At 36.2% G+C, this 24708-nt stretch overlaps 2 long non-coding RNA genes and 1 other non-coding gene across 3 annotated transcripts; 2 read left to right on the top strand and 1 right to left on the bottom strand.

The window, feature by feature from the left end:
- The first annotated feature begins 456 nt into the window (after positions 1-456).
- LOC138886859 (uncharacterized) lies at positions 457-2204 on the top strand. The gene is made up of 3 exons (XR_011405785.1): positions 457-503; positions 836-902; positions 2033-2204. It is a non-coding gene; the product is annotated as an uncharacterized lncRNA (long non-coding RNA).
- Positions 2205-7881: 5677 nt separating this feature from the next.
- On the top strand, positions 7882-9780 carry LOC138886858 (uncharacterized). The gene is made up of 3 exons (XR_011405784.1): positions 7882-7945; positions 8278-8344; positions 9475-9780. It is a non-coding gene; the product is annotated as an uncharacterized lncRNA (long non-coding RNA).
- Positions 9781-11608: 1828 nt separating this feature from the next.
- Positions 11609-11714, bottom strand: LOC138888883 (U6 spliceosomal RNA). The gene has a single exon (XR_011406452.1). It is a non-coding gene; the product is annotated as a U6 spliceosomal RNA (small nuclear RNA).
- Positions 11715-24708: the final 12994 nt, after the last annotated feature.

Here is a 24708-nt window from a genome sequence, read left to right as displayed (position 1 = left end):
GAAGCTCATATCTTGTAATATATAAGAAATCAGAAAGAGTGCAAAACACGAAAGTTATAGCCCATACATTCTAGTTTTTGGAAAGTTAAACCATTCGTAATTTGGATATCATCTCAGAAAGTTACGATGGATCGAAAAGGGCTGCCGGAGCAATTTCGGCAGAATTTACGATGCACTTTAGAAGCTCATATCTCGGGATATATAAAGAGTTATGTGGTGTACAACCTATCAAATTAAAGATCTTTGAGTCTAGTTTCTAAATCTTCAAACCGTTTGTCATTTGGATATTTATACAAGACGTTATGGGTGTTTAAACAGAAAGTGTCCGACAAGGAACAATTTTAATAGGATGTACAACTTGTATAGCACAAGTGCAAGGTACAACTCGACGAAGCACAGGCAGATTCTTTTATACACGGATTTAGCTCACTTTTCTTCATTTCTTCAAAGTATGGACGATTTTTGGGGAGCTTCAAGAGGGGATTTTCATCATCAATGTGAAGGTAAGTTATCCCCACCTATTTTGAGTTAAGTACATCAATTATGTATGGATTTGAGCATGAAAATTATAGAAAAATTGAGGATTTAGGCCTAGGGATTTGAAAATAAGATTTGGTGATTTGAGGGGTCAAATGAACTCCGATTTTGGTAAATTTTATATGTACGGACTCGTGGCGAGACGAGGAATCCGGTGATGTGACTTTCATAATTTTTCGAGAAGTGGGCCCGGGGCTCGGGTTTTGCTAATTTCGGGATTTTCGACATTTTTCGAGTCTTTTCGATTGGGTTATATTCCCTTAGCCTATTGTGACGTATTCGTTGTGGTTTTGACTAGATTCGACGCGCGAAGAGTTCGATTCAAGAGGAAAGGGCATTGCGGACTAGTCTACGGCAGGTTAGAGGTGAGTAATAGATGTAAATGCTGTTCTGAGGGTTTGAAACCCCGGACTTTCACATCGTAACGCTATATTGAGGCGTGACACGCACTCCATGGCGAGTGCGGGGTCGGATACTATTGGGGATTGTGACTTGGTCCATCCCGTGTGATGTTTATACTATACTGGTGATTGATACACATACTTCATTGATATTACTGGGCTTGATGTCATGTTTAGGGCCTTGTGCCGATTTGTAAAATCCTTCGAGGATTGATATTACTGCTTAGCATGATTTGCATATCATTTAATTTCAGTCCAAGGTTTTAAATGCTGTTTTGCAAACTCAGCCATAATTCTAAGTGTTGAAAACTTAAATGATATTTTTAAATGTATTCCGGGCTGGGAACTTCTGTTTTGTAAATGCCCAAGGGGCTTATTATATTATTTTCTGGACTGATTATAAAGTGACTTGAAACAGTGGTAACAATGACACTGTGTGATATACTTGAAATAGTGGTAACAATGACACTGGATGATATACTTGAACAGTGGTAACAATGGCACTGTATGATATAAATTGGTCAGGTAACAATGGCTGACCGGTCAGGTAACAATGACTGACCAAGATATTGCGCTTGGGCTGTAGGAGCCCCTCCGGAGTCTGTACACACCCCCAGTGAGCGTCGTCGACGATAAATAAATATGGATGGCTCGGGCTGCACGCCGCAGTGGGTACTGGAATGTACCATCATATGCATTGCATTGCATTCATGCATTTGTTCATTATTTGTCGTTGTGATATTTCTGGAGATATTTATCTGCTTTTGCTGATGATATCTGATCCTTGAGTGTTGGGGCCCGAGTGGCTGACCAAGAACGAAGATATTGCCCGAGGGGTGGGTTTCTGTGCATAGTGACACCGATGGCTGGAATTATTTTGCAACTGTTAAAAAGATTATTTTCAAAAGAGGTTTAAAACTGAGTCAGATATTTTATAAAGGATTTTCATGGAATTACTGTTTTCAAAACGGGTTGTACCGTCTTAGATAGCATGATGAAGTGTTCTTACGTGATTTCTTATCGCTCAGTTATTATTTACTCTTATTACCATTGAGTTAGAAGTACTCACTTTACTCCCTGCACCTCGCATGCAGTTGCAGGTACTGTTCACCCGGTAGCTGGTTATTAGCGGACTGAAGGTATACTATTGTAGCTGAGCAAGGTGACCGTCAGCGTTCACGGCACCGTATTTCTTCATTAATTCTAAATTCCATTCTGTATATTGCTGGTCTTGTATTAGTATTTAGATCTTTAGATGCTCGTGGCTTGTGACACCCCGATTTTCGGGCTGAGTCGGGATGGTTTCCATTATTCTATCATGTTTACTTCGCACTTGTGATTATATTATCTGCAAATTAGACTTATTCCTGCTAAGTAATTATAAAGAGATGTATTGTTTTGTTGTTGGCTGGCCTTGTCCCCACGAGAGGCGCCATCACGGCCGGGTTGGGATTTTGGGTCGTGACAAAGTTGGTATCAGAGCCTAGGTTACTTGGTCTCACGAGTCATGAGTCGGTTTAGTAGAGTCTTGCGGATCGGTATGGAGACGTCTGTACTTATCCTCGGGAGGCTGCAGGACCTTTAGGAAAACTTCACATTCTTGAATTCTTATTGTGCGTCCTCGATTCAGTTTGAAAAGAAACTTTTGAAATTCATTCCGCGTGATCGTATGCACCAACGGGCGCTCAGTATCAGATGTGTCTCGATGGCTTTTGATTCCCCGATCGAGGGGCGAGGTGTAATCTCTGTGAGTTTGAAGTTAGACCAGTCAGGAGGACTTGAGGCCAAATCTTTGCCAATGGCTTGAGCACCGAGGTGCTGATTTTGTGAGCAAGTGTTTTGAACTCATATGTTCATTATTGTTCTTGTTAGCCGAAATGGCAGTTGGATATCCACGTGATGAGTATGTTAGTGTTGCGAGGTGTATTTGTACGACTTGGTAGTGGCGAAGAAGCCTACTGGATAGTAGATGAACTGTTAAGTGATTCGTTTCTTATTGTGATTTGTTGAGTAGCCCGAGTTATGGGCGCGTGAAGAATATTTTTCGTGTCTCCTAGTTAGATAAGTCTGGGAGCTGAGATCGCTTCCGTAAATGTATTATGACGAAATCGTTGAGTCAAGGAGACCACCTTGAAGGTCGAAAATATTAAAGGAAGAATATGTTCCTACTTGGTTGAATAGCCCAATAATGGAGGGTTGAAGGGTATTTTCTATGTGTTATGATTCAAATAGGTGCAACGCATGTCCATGTATCAATTTAGATTTATGTAATTGATATGCATTGTGATGCTTTGTCAAGTTGTGGATGTGTTGTTAGGATGGTTTTGGTGATTCTCTGGCAGGTGGATAGGACCAATTACAAAGGAGGCTCTGCCGAAATTTTTGAAAAATTTAGGACTTAAAAAAAAAATTGGTCGCCAAGAGAATGGGCTTAACTGTTGTGTGAGTAAATGCAAGAATTGCAGAAGAGTTAAAATTCCAGATGATTCGTGTTTCCACGAGCTTATGATGGAGTGAGTTTAATCTCACCATGATATTACGACAACAATAGAGTATATGTGTTGTGATCTATGGCTTCGAGCCAAGTTGGGGAGCTTGCTGTTGATTAGCTGATTGCACGGTTTATTACCTGCGTGAATTCTGGTTATTGGCGTATTGGTGGGTTATTGCAGCTACGGAAAAGGACCATGAGTGGTAATTTGAGTAAATGAATTGTTGGATGCATGCTATGGTTAGCCTTATTGGCTCATGTTCAGACTTGAGGGAAGATTCATGATTTATGCCTCGTATAGGTGCAGGCTTCGAGGGAAGTGATCCCTCTAGGTGCTTTATCGAGAGGGTATTCATATGTTATAAAATTCAGTAGAGTTGGTTGCATTCGGGGCCAAGTCAGAGCTGGGTGGCTCTCAATAGCGGTCCTAGTTAATTCAAGAGGTAAAGTGTGGTGCCTAATGATTTTGAGTCTATAAGTACGGTTAAGAGTCAAGCTTTTGAAGCAACTTATGAAGAAAGGCACAGAATGTTCTATGATGTTTTGACTTGCGGTGTAGCATTTGAGAGACATGAAATAGTCATGGTATTTGAGACAGCATGGTCTCGTGATTTAAGGTCACTCGGGGTGAGTTTGGTTGAAATAAGTTAGGTGTTAAAGGGAGATATTATTATTTCTAAGGAAATCAAGGATAAATTGGAAGGAAGTAGATTGATTAGCCATAGCTGAGTTGGTATACTGGTGTCAGTGATCGGTTCGTTCAGCGTGATCGAGTTATGCATGTGAGGCTTGTCGGCCGCAGTGATTGATGTTATTCTGAAGCATTCTTTTGTTAGGGCCTATTATGAGTAGGCGGATCCCAGAAAGTGTTATGGTGGCTTGGACAACTACTTAGAGATTGGCATATTCGACGATTATGAGGATTCGCCTGTATGCTGCTATAGTTCTCCTGAAGTGAGTTAAATGGAAAGTCTTATGTGATGAAGTATTAGCCTATCGGCGGTTCCATAGTTGTGATGGAAATCGCGTCTATCGTATATTGGCACATGAGGTGCAGTGAGTGGTATGGAATTTGAAGTAAGGACCAAGGTTGCAGTTTGGTCAATGACTGTGATGTCACGATCTCAGATGAGCAGTATATGAGTTTCAGTGTTTTGAGTAAGATGGGTATTGACGTCAGTATCACCTGAGGTCGGTGTTCTGTGAGAAAGGCTTTGCATCCTGGTTAGGGATTCTTGATTGCTTTTCAGCGTTAGTGCAGCTGGTGGTTTGGATGTGCAGACCCGTTAATTATTTCGGAAGATGGTGGGAGCTTGTCCCACAGGAATATTGTATAAGTGTGACATGTAGTCACTTGATTAATTAGAAATTTAAACCAAGTATGAGGATTTTGGTAATATCATCCATTTGAGAATTTATGCCTGAAGGGCACTCTGTTTATTGGGTTATGGACCTGTGAAAGATTATTGGCCTAGCTTGGCACGATCAGGATCGACTTGAGGTCGGTTGATAGGTTTAAATGTGGAAGTGAGCCTTATGTCAGGCCAGTTGTGTTTATTTCAGCAATGCGCTCTTTATGGAAGGATAGTCGCGATCTTATTTCGTGGTCAGTTAATTCATGTAAATATATATTGCACCATATGAGTTGTTAGACGGCTTGGTAAATTCCTTATGTGTTGAGGTTCCGCTCAACGGTGATGTTATATGAGCAGGATGAGACTTAGATCATGTATCGCACCTCAGTTGTGCTTGAGTTTGTAGCCTATAGCGCTATATGTTTCCTTGGGAATGATATTATGCACCTTAGTGTGTTTATGACCGATATTCGGTATTTTGATGTGATGAGCTATTCAGCTCGACGTATATCTCCTTATGTGAGTTCTATATGTGGATCGGGTGACACACCGCCATGGGTATGTGTTTGGATCGGGTTGCACGCCACAATAGTGTGATGTTCAGTTCAGTGCCCATATTTGCTTTTGTGTGTTCTGTTTCCCTGTTTTCTGAGGAAGTCTATGTTAGTGTGCGAGTTGAGTAGTTCCTTCTAGAGTTCGCCTTCCTTTTGTATCGCGTTCGAATTGATAGCATACTGGCACATTGTGGCGCCTTATGGGATTTTTGATTATGTCTGAGGTGGCTTATTGCCTAAGCAGTTCGTACTGGGTGAGACGAGGTTACTAGATTTGGGGTCGGTGCAAACGGATTATATGTAGTATATTATAGAGCAAAGATCATTCTTTGGTTTGGGACAAGGTAATGGAACTTGTCAGGAGTGTAGATCCAATGAACTGTTGATTCAGCAGTTGGTTGTGAATTTCGGCACATCTCTTCAGTCGTATCGGTGTTGAAAAAAATATAAAAAAAAAAAAAAAACTAGAGCAAGACCTGTGTAGATCTTGAGATGCAATGGGAGCATCAGATTCGTGGAATTTCGACCATTATGTTTAAAGAATGTTATTGTGGTTCTATGAGTAAGTGATGCAAAGTGTGAATTCAGCAAAGTTATGCAGTCATGTTTGGGTACAGCGTGTGGAGATTGATATGGTGGTCGTATGATGGAAACAGGCTTGGCAGGAAAATTCAGGATGTTGGAATTGGGCCTAATGGCTTATTTGCTTGAATAAATAAGTACATCTACAGAATTATCGAGCTAATGTGCTCAACGGAGTAGTGGTAGCATGGGAAAGTGCATGATATGTTAAACAAGTGATTTTGGACTACTTCAGTGTAGTTCTCAGCACGTTCGAGGACGAACGTATGTTTAAGTGGGGGAGATTGTAACAACCCGACCGGTCATTCTAAGCTCTGGCGCGTCATTCAGCAATTTGAGGCCATGAGCGGCTTCATCTCAGGTATATTGACTTGTGTGTATGGTCAAAATTAAAATTCAGTAAGTTTGGAGTCAAATCTAAATGGAAATTCTCATTTTGAAAGCTTAAAATTGAAGAAATGAACTAGGATTAGAATTTTGAGTAAACGACCTCGGAATTGGGATCTGAAAGTTCCAGCATGTTCGTATGATGATTTCGGACTTGGGCGTATGTCCGGATTTGGTTTTGGGTAACCCGTGAGCATTTCAGCGTATATTGTGAAAGTTAGTACTTTAGAAGAATTTCATAAATTTGGGTTGGAAGGCATTTCAGTGTTATAGAAGTCCGTTTTGGATTCCGAGTCTGGGAATAGCTCTGTATGATGATTCTGGAGTTGGGAGCGCGATCGGAAGTGAATTCGAATGTCCGGAGGTCATTTTGAAGTCATTTGGCTAAATATAGAAATTTGAAGGTTTTTGAGAAAATTCGACCGGAAGTGGAAATTTTGATATCGGGGTCGGAATACGGTTCCGAAAGATGGGGCAAGTCCGTAATGTCGAATGTGACTTGTGTGCAAAATTTGAAGTCATTCCGGAATGATTTTGGTAAGGTTTGAGACACTTAGTCTCTTTTACGGAAGCTTAAGTTGGAAAAGTCAACCGAATATTGACTTATGTGTTAGAGAGCTCGAAATGCAAATTTTATGGTTCGGATAGCTTCGTTAGGTGATTTGAGACTTAGGAGTGTGTCCGGAATATTTTTGTGATGACCGGTGTAGAATTAAGCTTGAATTGGCAAAGTTAGTATTTTGGCGAATTCCGGTTGATAGGTAAGATTTTGATCCGAGGGTCGGAATGGAATTCCGAGAGTTGCTGTAGCTTCGTTATGTCATTTTGGACTTGTCTGCAAAATTTGAGGTCATTCGGACGTGGTTTGATTGGATTTTTTATCAAAAATGGAATTTGGAAGTTCGTGAGATTCATAGGCTTGAATACGATGATGATTTGATATTTTGATGTTATTTTGGGTGTTTCGAAGGTTGGGACAAGTTTGAATGATATTGTGGGACATGTTGATATAATTGGTTAAGGTCCCGAGGGCCTCGGATGAATTTCGGAAGGTTAACGGAATGAAATTCGGACCAAAAAGAAAAGAAAAAGTTGCAGAAAATTGCAGAAATTCTGCTGCGAGTAGTCCAGTTTGGAAGCTCATATCTTGTAATATATAAGAAATCAGAAAAAGTGAAAAACACGAAAGATATAGCCCATACATTCTAGTTTTTGGAAAGTTAAACCATTCGTAATTTGGATATCATCTCAGAAAGTTACGATGGATCGAAAAGGGCTGCCGGAGCAATTTCGGCAGAATTTACGATGCACTTTAGAAGCTCATATCTCGGGATATATAAAGAGTTATGTGGTGTACAACCTATCAAATTAAAGATCTTTGAGTCTAGTTTCTAAATCTTCAAACCGTTTGTCATTTGGATATTTATACAAGACGTTATGGGTGTTTAAACAGAAAGTGTCCGGCAAGAAACAATTTTAATAGGATATACAACTTGTATAGCACAAGTGCAAGGTACAACTCGACGAAGCACAGGCAGATTCTTTTATACACGGATTTAGCTCACTTTTCTTCATTTCTTCAAAGTATGGACGATTTTTGGGGAGCTTCAAGAGGGGATTTTCATCATCAATGTGAAGGTAAGTTATCCCCACCTATTTTGAGTTAAGTACATCAATTATGTATGGATTTGAGCATGAAAATTGTAGAAAAATTGAGGATTTAGGCCTAGGGATTTGAAAATAAGATTTGGTGATTTGAGGGGTCAAATGAACTCCGATTTTGGTAAATTTTATATGTACGGACTCGTGGCGAGACGAGGAATCCGGTGATGTGACTTTCATAATTTTTCGAGAAGTGGGCCCGGGGCTCGGGTTTTGCTAATTTCGGGATTTTCGACATTTTTCGAGTCTTTTCGATTGGGTTATATTCCCTTAGCCTATTGTGACGTATTCGTTGTGGTTTTGACTAGATTCGACGCGCGAAGAGTTCGATTCAAGAGGAAAGGGCATTGCGGACTAGTCTACGGCAGGTTAGAGGTGAGTAATAGATGTAAATGTTGTTCTGAGGGTTTGAAACCCCGGACTTTCACATCGTAATGCTATATTGAGGCGTGACACGCACTCCATGGCGAGTGCGGGGTCGGATACTATTGGGGATTGTGACTTGGTCCATCCCGTGTGATGTTTATACTATACTGGTGATTGATACACATACGTCATTGATATTACTGGGCTTGATGCCATGTTTAGGGCCTTGTGCCGATTTGTAAAATCCTTAGAGGATTGATATTACTGCTTAGCATGATTTGCATATCATTTAATTTCAGTCCAAGGTTTTAAATGCTGTTTTGCAAACTCAGCCATAATTCTAAGTGTTGAAAACTTAAATGATATTTTTAAATGTATTCCGGGCTGGGAACTTCTGTTTTGTAAATGCCCAAGGGGCTTATTATATTATTTTCTGGACTGATTATAAAGTGACTTGAAACAGTGGTAACAATGACACTGTGTGATATACTTGAAATAGTGGTAACAATGACACTGGATGATATACTTGAACAGTGGTAACAATGGCACTGTATGATATAAATTGGTCAGGTAACAATGGCTGACCGGTCAGGTAACAATGACTGACCAAGATATTGCGCTTGGGCTGTAGGAGCCCCTCCGGAGTCTGTACACACCCCCAGTGAGCGCCGTCGACGATAAATAAATATGGATGGCTCGGGCTGCACGCCGCAGTGGGTACTGGAATGTACCATCATATGCATTGCATTGCATTCATGCATTTATTCATTATTTGTCGTTGTGATATTTCTGGAGATATTTATCTGCTTTTGCTGGTGCTATCTGATCCTTGAGTGTTGGGGCCCGAGTGGCTGACCAGGAACGAAGATATTGCCCGAGGGGCGGGTTTCTGTGCATAGTGACACCGATGGCTGGAATTATTTTGCAACTGTTAAAAAGATTATTTTCAAAAGAGGTTTAAAACTGAGTCAGATATTTTATAAAGGATTTTCATGGAATTACTGTTTTCAAAAAGGGTTGTACCGTCTTAGATAGCATGATGAAGTGTTCTTACGTGATTTCTTATCGCTCAGTTATTATTTACTCTTATTACCACTGAGTTGGAAGTACTCACTTTACTCCCTGCACCTCGCGTGCAGTTGCAGGTACTGTTCACCCGGTAGCGGGTTATTAGCGGACTGAAGGTATACTATTGTAGCTGAGCAAGGTGACCGTCAGCGTTCACGGCACCGTATTTCTTCATTGATTCTAAATTTCATTCTGTATATTGCTGGTCTTGTATTAATATTTAGATCTTTAGATGCTCGTGGCTTATGACACCCCGATTTTCGGGCTGAGTCGGGATGGTTTCCATTATTCTATCATGTTTACTTCGCACTTGTGATTATATTATCTGCGAATTAGACTTATTCCTGCCAAGTAATTATAAAGAGATGTATTGTTTTGTTGTTGGCTGGCCTTGTCCCCACGAGAGGCGTCATCACGACCGGGTTGGTATTTTGGGTCGTGACAACAGTAAAACGTGAAAACATAAGCTTAAACTTCATTGATTGCTATTAAAAAATTTTGAAGCTTTGAGCTCGAATATTGGATCATGTATTTGGATTAAGTGTTGTTACAAATGATTAGGAATATCATTTTGAGTTTATATCTCTGTTTTGAGAGACTTTGATGAAGATTCGAGTTGGTATTTGTTGAAATTTCAGATTGAAACTTAAAGATGAAGAAAACGAGTGATTTTATTTTGTGTCTCACACAACTAACACTAGTTGTGTGAGGCCTCTTTCTATCTTATATATTTGTGGACCCATATCTTACACATCTGGCTCCACAAAATTCTGAGACTCACACAGTTGTGAGATAAAAAAGAGGTCTCACACAACTAGTGTTAGTTGTGTGAGGCACAAAATAAAAGTTTTCGAAGAAGACATAAATAAACTGAATATATTTTTTTATGTTGGGTGTATAAACGACATAATATATATATATATATATATATATATATATAAATATGTAAATGATAGTTTTTTGACAAAATTTTATACAAGAAAGTTACATACAAGCTGTATATAAATTATAGCTTTTGACAAAATTTTATACAACAAAAAATTATGTTCAAGTTGTATGTAATTTGTAGCTTTTGACTGGATTTATATATGTTTATAATAAAAAAAGTTACTTTTTTAAATAAAAAAATCTAGCTAAATCACATAAATATTATCCTAATACTTGAAGCACAAAAAAGTTAAATTAGACACAAACATACATGAACCACAAATCCTTCATATCTATGTAAGGTCATGTTCATAACACATGGGCTAAGGCCTAAATTTGCAACCAAATTGATGCAATTATTTTTGGGAAATTATCAGCTATGTCCATTTATAGGTAGCTCATTACAAAAATTGGTCAATTGATAAAATATTACTAATATTAGCCAAATTAGTCAATTAGCTATTTGTAGCAAAAAAATATCAATGTTTGCTTTGTTTTAAGTGTGTGTTATTAGAATAGATTGGGCACAACTTAAGGAGCTTGAATCTCAGTTTTGGGATGATTTGGTGAAGTTTTGAGGTGGTTTGAATTGAAAATTCGGTAAAAACTGAACATGAAAAAAATGATATGTGTATCATTTGTGTATCACATATGTATCATATTTGTATCATTCATGTATCACATATGTATTATATTTGTATCTATTGTGTATCACGTGTATATCCATGTATACTTGTGTGTGAGATACATGCGTGATACATGTTTGATACATGTGTCGCAGAAGACTTTTTTGAACTCGATTTAATTACGAATATTGATACAAAACCAGTCCAAATCACCTCCAATCTTCCTCAAATTTTGTATATTGACTTATCTATATATTTTCAATGAATTTCAACTATACCCATTGAAAAAGTTCCTTTTTTGTTTAGATTTTTGGAATATTGTATATATTTTTTGTATTTCATCACTTTATTTGTTACCTCATCCATAAAATTTCTTTTCCGTCTTGTATCTAGTGTTGTTAATCATGCTTAAAAATATGGAAGATGATTTTTGCATGTGATTCTTTGAGAGAAAGAACCCTATTATTTGGTTTTTTAATTTTTGTTGGCTAGTTTGGTAAGCCTATGATTAATGGCTAGAGGTTGGCAAGTTGAGATTTATTTGGGGCATTTGTCTAAGTTTTCCATTATTTTTGGCTTGTTCTTAATAGAAGATTTTATTTGATGATTCATTACAAATATTATTTTTAGTTTTTTTGTTTTTTTTTTAAAACAAAAATTGGATCATTTCTCGATTTGTGCATGTCAACCTTGCGCAGGGGCCATGCTAATCTTCTCTGTATCGTTCTAATATTATCGGAGAAGGGACAAATGTTATTTTAGTTATACTATAATCTTTTCACCGGAGATCAATAAAATAAAATATAAAACTTTTAATAAAATATATGAGCTCTTCGTAGATTTATTTTCTACTACTCAAATTATAATATGCGAGATAATTTTCTGGTAATGTTGTTAGCCTTAATCAAATTATATTGAAATAAGGCTCCTAAAGAACAAAATTGAAAGAATTGATTTTGAACAAATCATCATCAAAAATAAATACAACGAGAATTGAGAAAGAAAATGAATTTAATTAAACAAACTGAAAAAACTGTTTTTTTTTTTTTTGTGGTTACAAGAAGTTGCTCCTTTTATTTGATTGGCAGTAAAGTGACAAGCACCATAAACTCGATGTTGTACCTTAGCACTAAAATTACAATGATGTAGCTAACCTTTTTTTTCTTTTTCCTTTTTGATACATTTTAATGTATCAAAGTCTACCACGTTACAGCTAAACGATATATAGAGCCCGTTTGGCTTAGTTGAATTAGAGTAGCTGATAAACATTAGGTGCTGAAAAGTATTTTTAAGTGTTGAAGCTGATTTATAAAATAAGTAGTTACGTGTTTGGATAAAAGTGCTGAAATTAATAATAAGCAGCTGAAGAACTGGGTATACGAAGAGTTTTATTTTAAAAAGAAGTATTTTAGGGATAGAATAAAAAATATTTTGATCAAACCTAAAGTATTTATAAGCTGAAATTTGATAAGTTGGGGGAGACCAACTTATGACTTTTGGCTTATAAGCACTTAACTTATAAGCACTTTTAATTTTATCAAACGCGTAGTTAAGCCAAAAAGTGTTTATAAGCCAGTTTGGCCTACTTATAAGCTTAGCCAAACACCCTCATATAGGACCAATCTATATAAATAGGCCAAATACATAGTTTACCCATCAACCTTACACCCAAATCCCCATTACACATCTTTTCACCACGGACAACCTTTTACACACCCAACTTTTGTACAGTGTGTCTAAGACATACCACTTTGAGCACGTGGTCAATGCGTGTTATTATCAACAAATGAAGCGCGTGAACATGAGAATTTTTATATCAAATGTCAATTTTTAATTTTTTTTTTAAATTTAAAATAGGGTCATCTTCTTTCTTGTTTAAAAAAATCATTGAACCTGTCATAGCTACTCCTTGACGCTTAAACCCACTTCTGTCCACTCGATCCTTATCAAGTAGACCCACCAAAATTTCTCATATCTTTTCTTCTTGATTAGTCCTTCGATTTGTTGATTTGTTTTTTTGTTTTTTTGGTTGAGAAATTGTAATTAGAATTCAAAAATTAAAACTTTTTGTAGCTCTACCTATCATTAAAGCTAGGCTTAAGCTTATGTACAGAAGAGTCTTCTTTTCTCCATAAAAGCTTAGATTGAGCTTTGCCGTGGCTAAGTTAAATTTCTGAAAGGGTGAAATTTTCAAAATTTCCCCAGCTATATTAAAGCTTAGCTCAAGCTTTTCCAAATAAGCACATTCTTTAATTTTGTTAATGGGTGAGTTTACACATAATTAAATCGTAAAAACCTTATAGGTGATGATGGAAGTTATGGTGGACAAGATGAAGAAGATGGGGACATGTGTTATCTTTTCATTATTAGTCGTGACACGACCTTATTGGCGCGTGATAGTACACATGCTTTGAAAATCTGGGTAAGAAAAAAGTGGTGTGTCTTAGACACACTCTACAAAGGTTGGGTGTGTAAAAGGGTGCCGTGGCGAAAAGGTGTGTAATGGAAATTTGGGTACAAGATCGATGGGTAAACTATATATTTTGCCATATAATTATATAAAAGAGGGACATAGAAGTGTGACGTGGCACATCTCATATATGAGTATTCTTATTTATCTATTTTCCTATTTTTTGCATTTTTCCAATCTTTTTCCTACAATTTTGTTCTTTATTGTGATTTAAAAGCTCATGAATTGTGTTATTCCAATAAAGATGGAACGGTTGTGTTCTTCCAATAAACATGGAATGGTTGCAACAATTACTAAAAATAACGGTAGCAGTTTCAAAGGATGTCATAATGAGTAAATTACATAATGAATATAGTGGTGGCAATTAATACACCACTCCTCCTCATAATAACCAACCTTTCACCCAATTTATTCTTTATAAAACTTAATACAAATAACATATATACATCGACAAAAACAAAAAAGAAGAGAAAAAGAAGCTTTTGAACTCAGAATTGGATTTGCAAGAAAAATATTATTAGGGAGTTAGAGTTCAAACTTCCAAGAAAGAAAAGGACAAATCACGTTTTGCTAGCAACATATCTGTTGCATCAGTAATTGTGCTATGCATTTGCTGATAGATTTTATGTTCTAAGTTCTCTTCATTCTTCTAATGCTCTGCTTTTAATGATTGCACTTTTTAATGACTAAAGGGTTAAAATATTTTCATCATATGGATATATTTATCGCAATATTTAGGTAAGTTCGATTCTTACTTTAATCCATTACAAACTTTTTGTTGATGCACTGGCCGTCATTTAAGTATTTTATAACATTAGTTAAGAGGTATTATGGGGCTTCAGTGCGACAATCTTGATTGATTAATCATGATTGAACTTTTAGAAAGTGATCAGAAATTGTATCTAATGTCATTTTAAGATCTCTTTCGAGTTAGTATATGGAATAATTTTTTTCCTCAAGCTAGCTCTCTGTTACTTCTCACAGAAGTATGGCAACGTCAACACTCAAGTCCAACATTGATTATGTGATGAACAAAAAAATACACTCACTTATTTTTTGAAAGGCAAAATACATACTTTACCCATCGACATTGTCTCTAAATCCCTCTTACATACCTCTTAAATACGAGAATAATATTACACACTAAAATTTTTAAAGGTGTGTCAATTACACACCAAGGTGTTTGACCACATATGCTCAAAGATTGCTCTTACACGCGCCAATCAGCATCTGACACGTGTCAAATCGAGGGGAAAAAAAAGAAAAACTCGAAAAAAACCTCTACAACCCCCCATCCCCCCAAACCCCCTCTTCTCATCTTCTCAAAGAAAAAAAATACATAAAAGAAACCTCCCCTCCCTCTTCATCTTCCTAACCCCATCATCTTCTCCATCACCACCATACTACCACCAACCCTTCCACCACAAGAACTTTCTTCCCTAACTATAGATTCAATTCTTTGCCGATTTTTAACAACATCCATCACAAATTCTTATACAAATTTCAAATTCAAGCTCAAACCCAAAGCTTCAAACTTATTAATGGTGTTTTTTGAATTTTATCAAAATTAATTATCTAAGTAAAGTTTTACTCAACAATAATCACGAATTCAAACTAATTTTTTAGGTCATGGAACACTAAGACCCGATTAAATCTTTTTCAAAAAGTCAATAATGATGATTTTTATAATACCCAATAGCTCCTATGTTCTTATTTTTTTTTCTTTTCTTATTAGTCATGGGGTTGGAGAGACGAAACATGAGGGGTAAATAAAACTAGGATGGGTATTGGGGACAAAGACGAACTGGGAGGAGGGATGGGGAGGGGGAAGAGAAAACGCTGGATTTTGGGGTTGGGAAAGATGACATGGGTTATATTTTTTTCCTTTAATTTAAAGGAAATAGTTAAAAAAGGGGAAAAACACAACTTAATTTCAGGTGAATTTTTTAGTTTTCACGCGCCTCTTTTATGTGTAATACACGTGTGTGACACATGACAAAAAAAATGTGTAATTGACACACTTTTAAAAGTTTTGGTGTGTAATACTATTTTCGTATTTGACAAGTGTGTCAGAGGGATTTGAGTACAAGGTCGAAGGGTAAAGTATGTATTTTGCCTTTTTGAAAACCCAAGTTATTGTTCCTTTTGATTTATTTTACAGGATAGCACCAGAGGACATGGAGCAATTACATGAATATGATTTCAAGTAATATTTCTATTAAGTTACGTGATCTATGTAGCTAATGACATTGAAAAATGCAACCCCAACCTTAATTATGACAGATTACAAGAGGAACAAATGATACGCTTGAGGTACTTTTTGTAATATTTACTTACTGTTGACCGTTAATGTTTTTAATATTAGTGTTTCCATTGCTCTTACACCTTCTTCCCTTTTGTATTATGTAATATTTTAAAGTGCGAACCAATATTCCAAATATTTTTCATGTTCTCATATGGGATTCAGTATTCAAAACTCCGCAATATTAGTAGATTAACATTTTTGGACTACTTTCTGAGAATTATATTTGAGTTTAATATTTTGACATTTGATAATTCTATTCAAAAAAAATGAATGGGTAGATAAATAAGAAACAAAAAGTCAAAAAAAAAAAAAAGAAGAACAAGAGGAAAGGCAAAAGACAAGAAAAATGTCTAGAAAGGATCAACTATCTCTAGAAATAATAAAACTCCAATAATGACAAACTAGAAAAAATACATACTTCATCTAGAAGTCTTTTTGTTGCATTCATCGTTTAAAATTTTTACATTAAATCTTTAACGTATTGGTCAAGATAGAGGTTGTATGAGCAATTCAATTTTGATAAATATTTTCATCTTAAGAATTTTTGTATGATCATCATTATTTTTTTTCTCCTTTTTTTACTTCTTTTCCCTCATTTTTTATTTATTTTATTTTTAATAGCACAATATGTCATTAATTTATTTCATCTTTATTATACCATTTATACTCTTTTCCGAAATGTCTCCTTCATTCCTAACGCATCATCTTCCTTCTTATTAGTTTCATTCTCCTTCCTCATTTAAACATATGCATTATTTTCTTCCTACACTCATATTTTAATATTGTTGTCTTTTAATTAGTAATTAATTATTTTTATATCCTTCTCCCCAGCACCCAATTCTACCTCTATTCGTTTTATTTTTCATTCACGTACTTCTTTTGTACTCATTTCATGCTTGCATATGTCTTAATTTTTTTTAATAGTTTTATATATGGGTATTAAACGGGTGGGCCGGGCCGGGATGGGTAGGGAAATTTAGTACCCCTACAGGTTATGGTCCGGGCCGGTTAAGAGTTGGACATATCGGGTTTAACGGGTTTGGGTTCATCCGGGTAAAAATTGAACCGTAAGGATTACGGGTTCATGGGGCCGGGTCAGGTTAGTGTTATGTTTTATTTTTTTGTATTTAGTATAACTATTGTAAGTTATATTAATATAAAGTAAAAATATAAAGAATACAATGAAGATGGGAAAAAATTATACTTATAAAGTGCTATATTTATTTCAAAATTCAAACTTACAAATTAAAAGGTATACATATAACAACAAGTAAATTAACCAAAAAAGAGTAAATTCAAAGGTTTTGCATTGCCTTAGTAAGTTCTTCATAATCAATATGAACTGAGTGACCTTCTTCTGGAGTGTTAAATTCGGATGGGTTACCATGTGTTAATATATCTCCAAGTTCCTCGTCTTCTGGGCTATCAACATCTTCACGTCCTTGATTTTTTCGTTCCGATCTAATCCAATCTCTGAAACATACTAAAACTTCCAAAGCATTGCTTCCCAATGAGTGACGGGTGTCTCCAAGTTGTTGTCTTGCTTGGCTAAATGCACTCTCTGATGCAACAGTTGAAATTGGCACATTCAGCACGTCCCGAGCCATAGCGAAAAGAACAGGAAATTGCTTTCCATTCTCATGCCACCATCCCAACGGTGAAAATTCCTTTGTGCGAGGCTCTTTTTGCTTCTGCAAGTAGAATTGAAGTTCATCAATGTTCCTGCTACTGGTTTGAGTGTTAGAAAATGTAGAAAAAATATTAAAACTATCAAGGCCTTCTTCATCATCCACAGTAGCAGAAGTGGTACAATGCATAGTGGGATTAACATTGCCTACATTAAGAGTAGCATCATCAATTACATTTGCATAATAACTATATAATTGTTGTAAAGATTCATTTAGCTTGTTCATACAAGCATATAAATCTGGGATTTCAGTTGGTCCAATCTCCATATAAGTATATAAAGCATTCATTAATTGGTGATAATCAGACATCTTAATAGAAGGATTTAAAACATCACCAATTAAGTAAATCAGAGAAATTGTAAAGAAATATTTTTTGAATTTTGCTTGCATTTTTTCAACAACATCCCTATATTTTTCTTTTTTCTTAAATTCAAAGAGTAGAAAAGAAATTTCAGCTATATGTACTAAAGTCATAGTAACAGTAGGGTAATATGCTCCAGAAAACTCAACAGTAGCTATATAAAATTTATGTAAAAATTTAACATCATTAATGACCTCCCAAGTGTAGACATGTGATTTTTGACTCTCCCCAAGATTTTTTATATTTTAGCATGTAAATATTTAATTTAGGCCTAATATAGCTATTTTAATTATTTTGACTCTTTTACTTTATTTTATTACAAGAAAATAAAAATTACAAAAATATTTTATTTTATGTACCTTTCATAAAGTCAAAAAAAATTATTACAAAAATAGTACCTTATTTTTATCTTTATATAATCTTGAAAAATACAAAAAAAAAATATACTAGTTTCATGTTTTAATATAGATTAGTTTAATTAATTAGAATTTGTTTTTGCATCATGTAGTATAGTTATCTTATCTTAAAGGAATTTAGCTATGGCGTTTTGAATAATAATTTTTGGAGTCTTCTTAGCCCAAAATTGAGACACAAAAGACATGGTCCAATCCAATTACTCTTAGCCCATTCTTCCCAACCCATTAGCCCATTTAAGTGCAAGATTTAATCTTAGCCATCTATTTCCTTCTAATCCTATGGTCATCATCCTTTCCCACTTCCATATAAAATACACAATTCTAGAAACCCTAACCCCCCCCCCCCCAAAAAAAAAAAGTTTTCAATTCCTAGACCTAAACACACAAAAATAACGCCTAAAAAACCATCAGATCCCTAAGAGCTCATAGCCGCCATGCATCTTCAACATAAAGACCATCTCCTGATAGAATTTAGAGAAACAATCTAACTAAATACATGAGAGATTAGGCAGAAAAGTTGTCGTGAACATGAAAACTTTTTATCATAATTTCTCAATAGTTGAAGACCGGTTCAAGTGATCAGCTTCGTGGTCATAATCCAACGAGCTTTCAAAACTGGCGACGTTCATCAAAATTGTCGTTTGAGATCGCCGCTCCGAGGTTCGGTTCGACAGTCTTCGTTTTTTGTTCAATATTTTTCTCAGCAGCCACCATTGAGGTTCCTTTCTTCCGATGTATCTTTAGTTGAACACTAAATTCATGGATATATGATTTTGTCTTTATGTGATTTGTGAGATTAGAATAACTCCCTTACTTTTGTTCCATTCTATTGTTGAGATTTGCTTGGTTTATTGCTTAAATTGTTGATTTCTAGTGCGCAGTATGTGTTAGATTTAGAAGAAAAATTCATGTTTACCAATTGATAATTGAGAGCTGATTTATTTGTTAATGGGTCATATAATATCTTTTGAGAATGACCTTAGAGTACGTTTTCCCAACCCCGTTTGATTGAGCGATAGTCATTTATAGTTCAGCAACAGATTTGGTTAGCTTTGGTATATTATGAATAACTGTAGGTTTGCTTTTTTTCCATGTTATATTCTTTTGTTTGATGCAAACCTTTAGTGACAAAAACATATCCAAGTTTGAAATAATCACAAACTTTCCTTCAACGCGTAATTAGTTATTAATGAATCCTTTCCTTGGCTAATTCACATGGCTTCCATCTATAAAAATATAGCCAGCCACTAATTCTGGGGTACGAGGTAAAGAACTGCATTTGATCACTCGTAAAAAGATCTAGACTATTAAAACCATTTGTTCAAACTCACAGAAAAACGTCCATAACATCGAGCCTCTACAATAACTTGAAAGTAATTTAGGAAATAATATGAACATCCATAGTTTGCTTTAAGTTGAGTACAATCTTTTAAAATAAATTGAGGTGTGCCATTCACGAATAAATTCATAACTCATGGCCCTTATATAATTAATGTGAACTCTTTAGAAATTGAGGTGTGCCATTTAGTTGAATTTTCTATGGCCCTCGCAAACTTCAAAATGCGTAGTTGCTTTAGGCACGCTATTCTAAAAATTACCTTCCTAAACTCGGGTGTGAATTTCATGTGACCCAAATCCAAATCTTAACAACGTTAAATAAAATGTCTCTTGGACTGCGGGTGCATTTCATGTGACGTGGTTCAAAGACGTGTTTTAGGTGACGTTGAAATCTTCCTTAAAATAATTAAAAGCGGTTCAAAGTTAAAATGCACATAGTTTTAAAAGTGTTTTAAAATCAGATAATTAGGCTAATAATAACAGTTGAGCGACCGTGCTAGAACCACGAAACTCGGGAATGCCTAACATCTTCTCCCAGCTTAACAGAATTCCTTACCTGGATTTCTGTGTTTGTGGACTGTAGAACAGAATCAATCTTTTCGTCGATTCGGGATTTTAATCGATGACTTGGGATACCATAAATTATCCCAAGTGGCGACTTTGAATTTAATAAATAAATAACCCCGTTTCGATTGTCACTTTAATTGGACAAACTCCCTTATATACTCCCTTCCGGGAGTGTAGTGAAAAAGGAGGTGTGACAGCTCTGGCGACTCTGCTGGGGATCGAACCCATAATCTCTCGTTCAGGGTTCAAGAATTCAAGCTTAGAATAATTGTTATATTTGGCTATATTTATTATCTAATTTTATTACATATTTGAGCCTAATATGCTAAATGTTGCTTTTACCGCTTTGATATTATCTGAACTGTATATAAACTGCTACGAAACCCTTCCTCTCTCTGAGTCTTCTAAATCATGGAGAAGTGTGCACTTCGTATGACTTCTCTTCTGTTAGAGTCATATCCCAAATTTTAGAACGAGGTTCGGACAAGTTGCAAAGTCGGTGAAGCTTCTGTATTCCTGGTACGCTGCCCCTCCCCCCTCTCGGCTCGAGCTGTCCGCTCGGGTAAGCCAGGTCTAGAACAAATAAACTCAGGTTTTTATACCTAGTATAACATAGCCTCATGTCGGATCCCTAGTAGGAACACTTTTTGGCATCATGTGCATTTTGACTTTGGGGACTCAACACAGGGGTTGAGTCCGTCTAGGACAGGTGTACCCAAAATTCAAAAGATCATCTTGATGCATCTTACGTGCTACTTGCGTATCTGTCTGTTTCGGCGTGCATGTTGACTGGCTTCTAGAATAGGGAAAGCAAATGAAAAGAAAAAGAAAAAAAAAAAGAGAAAGAAGAAGAAAGAAACAAGAGAGTGAGATGTAGGTATTTGAAATATCCTGAAACTCTGCCGAAATTTTGAAAAAATAGAAAAAGAAAAGTCATTTCAAAATAAGTCATGTTCTTCCTGTTCCGTCAAAACGGGCGAACTACGCGGGTCTGATTCTCACCGGATGTGAGATACGTAGGCAAACCTCATCGGTTCCGGCCCATAATTTTCAAAAAATTCAAAAATATTTTCCTTTACTTCCTCTCAAGAAAAGTCTTTTTTTTGAGACCCCAATTTTCAAAAAATCCAAAAATATTTTCCATTACTTGCTTCTTTAGAAAGTCTTTCTTTAGACCCTAATTATTATTATTTTTTTTAAAATATACAAAAATATTTTCATTCTTCTTTCAAAATTTAAAAGAAAATTCAAAATTCAAAAATATTTTCTTTTTTTTAGAAGAATTTATTTCATAAATTCAAAATAAAATTCCTAAAATATTTTCTTTCTTCTTTAAAAGATTTTCTTTCAAAATTCCAGAAAAAATATTTTAAAAAAAATCTTTCTTCTTTAGAAGTCTTTCTTTGCAAAAATGCTGAAGAAAAATCAAAATCCAAAAATATTCCCTTTCTTCTTTATAAGTCTTTCTTTCGAAAAAATAAAATAAAAAATTCAAAAAAAAGTTAGTTTATTTACTTTATTCATGATCTTTCCGAACTACGCAAGATCTGATTCATATTCCCACATGATACGTAGGCAACCCACATCAGGTTCGATCAACCATTGAAAAGAAAGATGAGAAAAAAATGAAAAAAAATAAAAAAAAAAACAAAAATGAAAAAATATTGCTAATAATAAGGACCGACTAAGTCCATTCTAACATGTTTTGTTTTGAATTGTGAAGAAAGTTGAGGTGATCGGTTTGTGGTAAGCTGGAAACACAAGATCCAGGGAAAAATGATAACTGACATCGAAGTTGTTACAAGTGCCCAAGAAACTCAGGGTCAGAGGGTTCAACAAGAGGCTACTGTGTTTGAGAGAAATAGAATACTAAAACAGCAAATGACCGAAATGTGTCAAGCATGGGCCAGTGGTCAAGGACAGCCTCGTCATAAGTCACAATTTGCTACACAGCAAGAGCAGTACCACTCTCGAGTACCACTCGTACTCGTTTGATCTTCCTACAAACATTGAGAAGCCTGCCCAAAAGATGGTACAGGAGGAAATAACCCAAAGAGTGAAAAGCTTAGAACAACGGTTGAAAAACATGCAAGGGTTGGCAGGTCAAAAGAGTGTTGCCTTCAAAGATCTATGTATGTTCCCCGATGTCCACTTGCCGCCTGGTTTCAAGACTCCCAAATTTGAAAAGTATGATGGACATGGAGACCTCATAGCCCAGCTAAAAAGGTATTGCAATCAACTGAGAGGTGCGGGAAGAAACGAAGAATTACTGATGGTTTATTTTGGGGAAAGCCTTACGCGAGTAGTATCCGAATGGTTTTTGGATCAAGACACATCTCGCTGGTACGTCTGGAATGACATGGCACAAGCCTTTGTCAATCAGTTCCAATACAACATCGACATTACTCCAGACTGCATTTCCCTTTCAAACCTAAAGAAAAAACCAAGTGAAAGTTTCAGGGAATGTGCCATTAAATGGAGAGAGCAAACAGCTCGAGTTAAGTCACCCATGGATGACCACGAGCTAATCACTGTCTTCCTTCAAGTGCAAGAGCCAGATTACTTTCAAAACATGATGTCCGCAGTTGGCAAATCCTTCTCGAAAGCAATCAAAATGGGATAAATGGTAGAGAATGGTCTTAAGACAAGCAAAATTATAAGTCAAACAATTCTCAAAGACACAACTCAGGCTGTCCCGATCGAATCTGATAATTTCAGTGGCACGAATGAGAAGGATGAAGAAACCATGACGACAACAGGTTCGAGAAGAGGTCCCAGGAAAACACCTCGAAGGTATGTGCAGCCTCATCAGGTTTCCCATGACTCCCCTGAGCATTGTTATCCATCTCGGAACCCACAATACTCTGTTGCTCCACATCAGTATGTTGTCCAGCCACCAAAACACCCCAGAAGGCGAGCACGAGCATCACAAAGTTTCTACCAGCTTCCACAAAATTTTCAGGTACCCTATAACCCACATCTAGGCCAGAGGTATAGAGGGGAACAAAAGTTGAAAGATAATTTTACACCAATAGGAGAGTCCTATGCAAGCTTGTTTGAGAAATTAAAGCATTATGACATGATTGCACCTATTCCTCCAAATCATGTGGACCCACGTGCAAGAAGCTTTGACCCTTCTAAAAGATGTGAATACCATTCCAATGCCCAGGGGCACAATATTGAAAGTTGTCGGGATTTGAAAAGAGAAATAGAAAGGATGATCCAGGAAAACCTGATTGTGATCCAAGACAGTGACACCCAGAATATTGCGAAGAATCCTTTACCTGCACATGATGATGCACACTTTGTGGGGATGATGCATGGTGATAAGGAGTATGAGAATCCTCTCGGGAATTTGCTAACTGAAGTTAATGATTTTGAAATTGGAGAAGGCTCTGATGATTCTGATGAGCAAATTTGTGGCTAAATATCAAGCATAGCAATTGAAAAGTCATTCCCTCCTTACTAGGAAGGAATCTTGGTAGCTTGTTTTGATGTTTTTTCTATTATCTAGGTTATTTCAAGGTTGTGATCCAGATTTTATTTGTTTTATTGAGTCAAATCCTTCTATCCCTCCATTCTGTTTGTGTGAGTCTTGTCTTTCTGTTCTGTTGTTATTTTCATTAGCTGGGTTATTAGGGTTGTAACTCGGATTTTAGGTTGTTTGTCTTATTGTTTACTCAATGAAATACAGTTTGTCCTTTTGTGTCATTCCATGCTTAGTTCTTTTCCCGCTAGTTTTAATGACATGACATGCATGCGAAATTTTGGCCAGATCTTAGGAACTAATTTAATCTGGAATTCGATAACTAAAAAAATACTTTTGAGGATGAATAAAGAGTTGGAATACTTTGGAACTAAGGTCGAGTAAAATTCACCTTCAAATCATTATGAAGATCGGGTTTGAGGATGTTTAATCAATTGATGTTTGTTGAAAAGTTTGTCACTAAGGGATGAAAAAATGTCTTGCGACTACGGCACACCAAGAAGACAGACATGTTCATCAATGCTGTGATCGCGAAAAGATGCCATGTTTGACGTTCTTGAGGTTGGGAGGCCCTTTTTCTTCTACCCAAACACTTTATATCCTTCGCTACCCCTTTTGAGTCTATGTTATTTTCTTCGACTACCCTCTTTTGGAATCACGTTTAGAGTCAAGAGTCAAAAAAATGAAAAAGAAAAAAAAGTCCATGTCCCAAGAGTACAAACTGGGGCAATTTTCAAGTGGAAAAAAAATGAAGAAGAAAAGAACTGGCAAAGATCCATGCCCCCAGCTAAGCTGGGGCAACCTGTTTTGAAAAAAGAAAAAAGAAAAAAAAGACAAAAGAAAAAAAGACAAAGAAAAAAAAAATGAAAGATGAAATTATAGTTAGGTCAGATGTTTGAACTACGTTCGACCTGATTCCTTAAAAAAGGATACGTAGGCAGCCTCACGGTTCGGTCCAACCAAATAAGAATTCAAAAAAAGAAAAAGAAAAAAATCCCAAAAAAATCCCCAATAGTTGAAACTGGGGTAAAGATTTTATTTCACTTTTGAAAAAGTCGATTCCAAGAGTTGTAGGTCTACAACCCCCTTTACTTTGAGTTTATTTTGAGCCTTCATGATG

Source organism: Nicotiana sylvestris, chromosome 3, assembly GCF_000393655.2.
Source record: "Nicotiana sylvestris chromosome 3, ASM39365v2, whole genome shotgun sequence".
NCBI lineage: Eukaryota > Viridiplantae > Streptophyta > Magnoliopsida > Solanales > Solanaceae > Nicotiana > Nicotiana sylvestris.
This window is presented reverse-complemented; position numbering and strand designations above follow the sequence as displayed.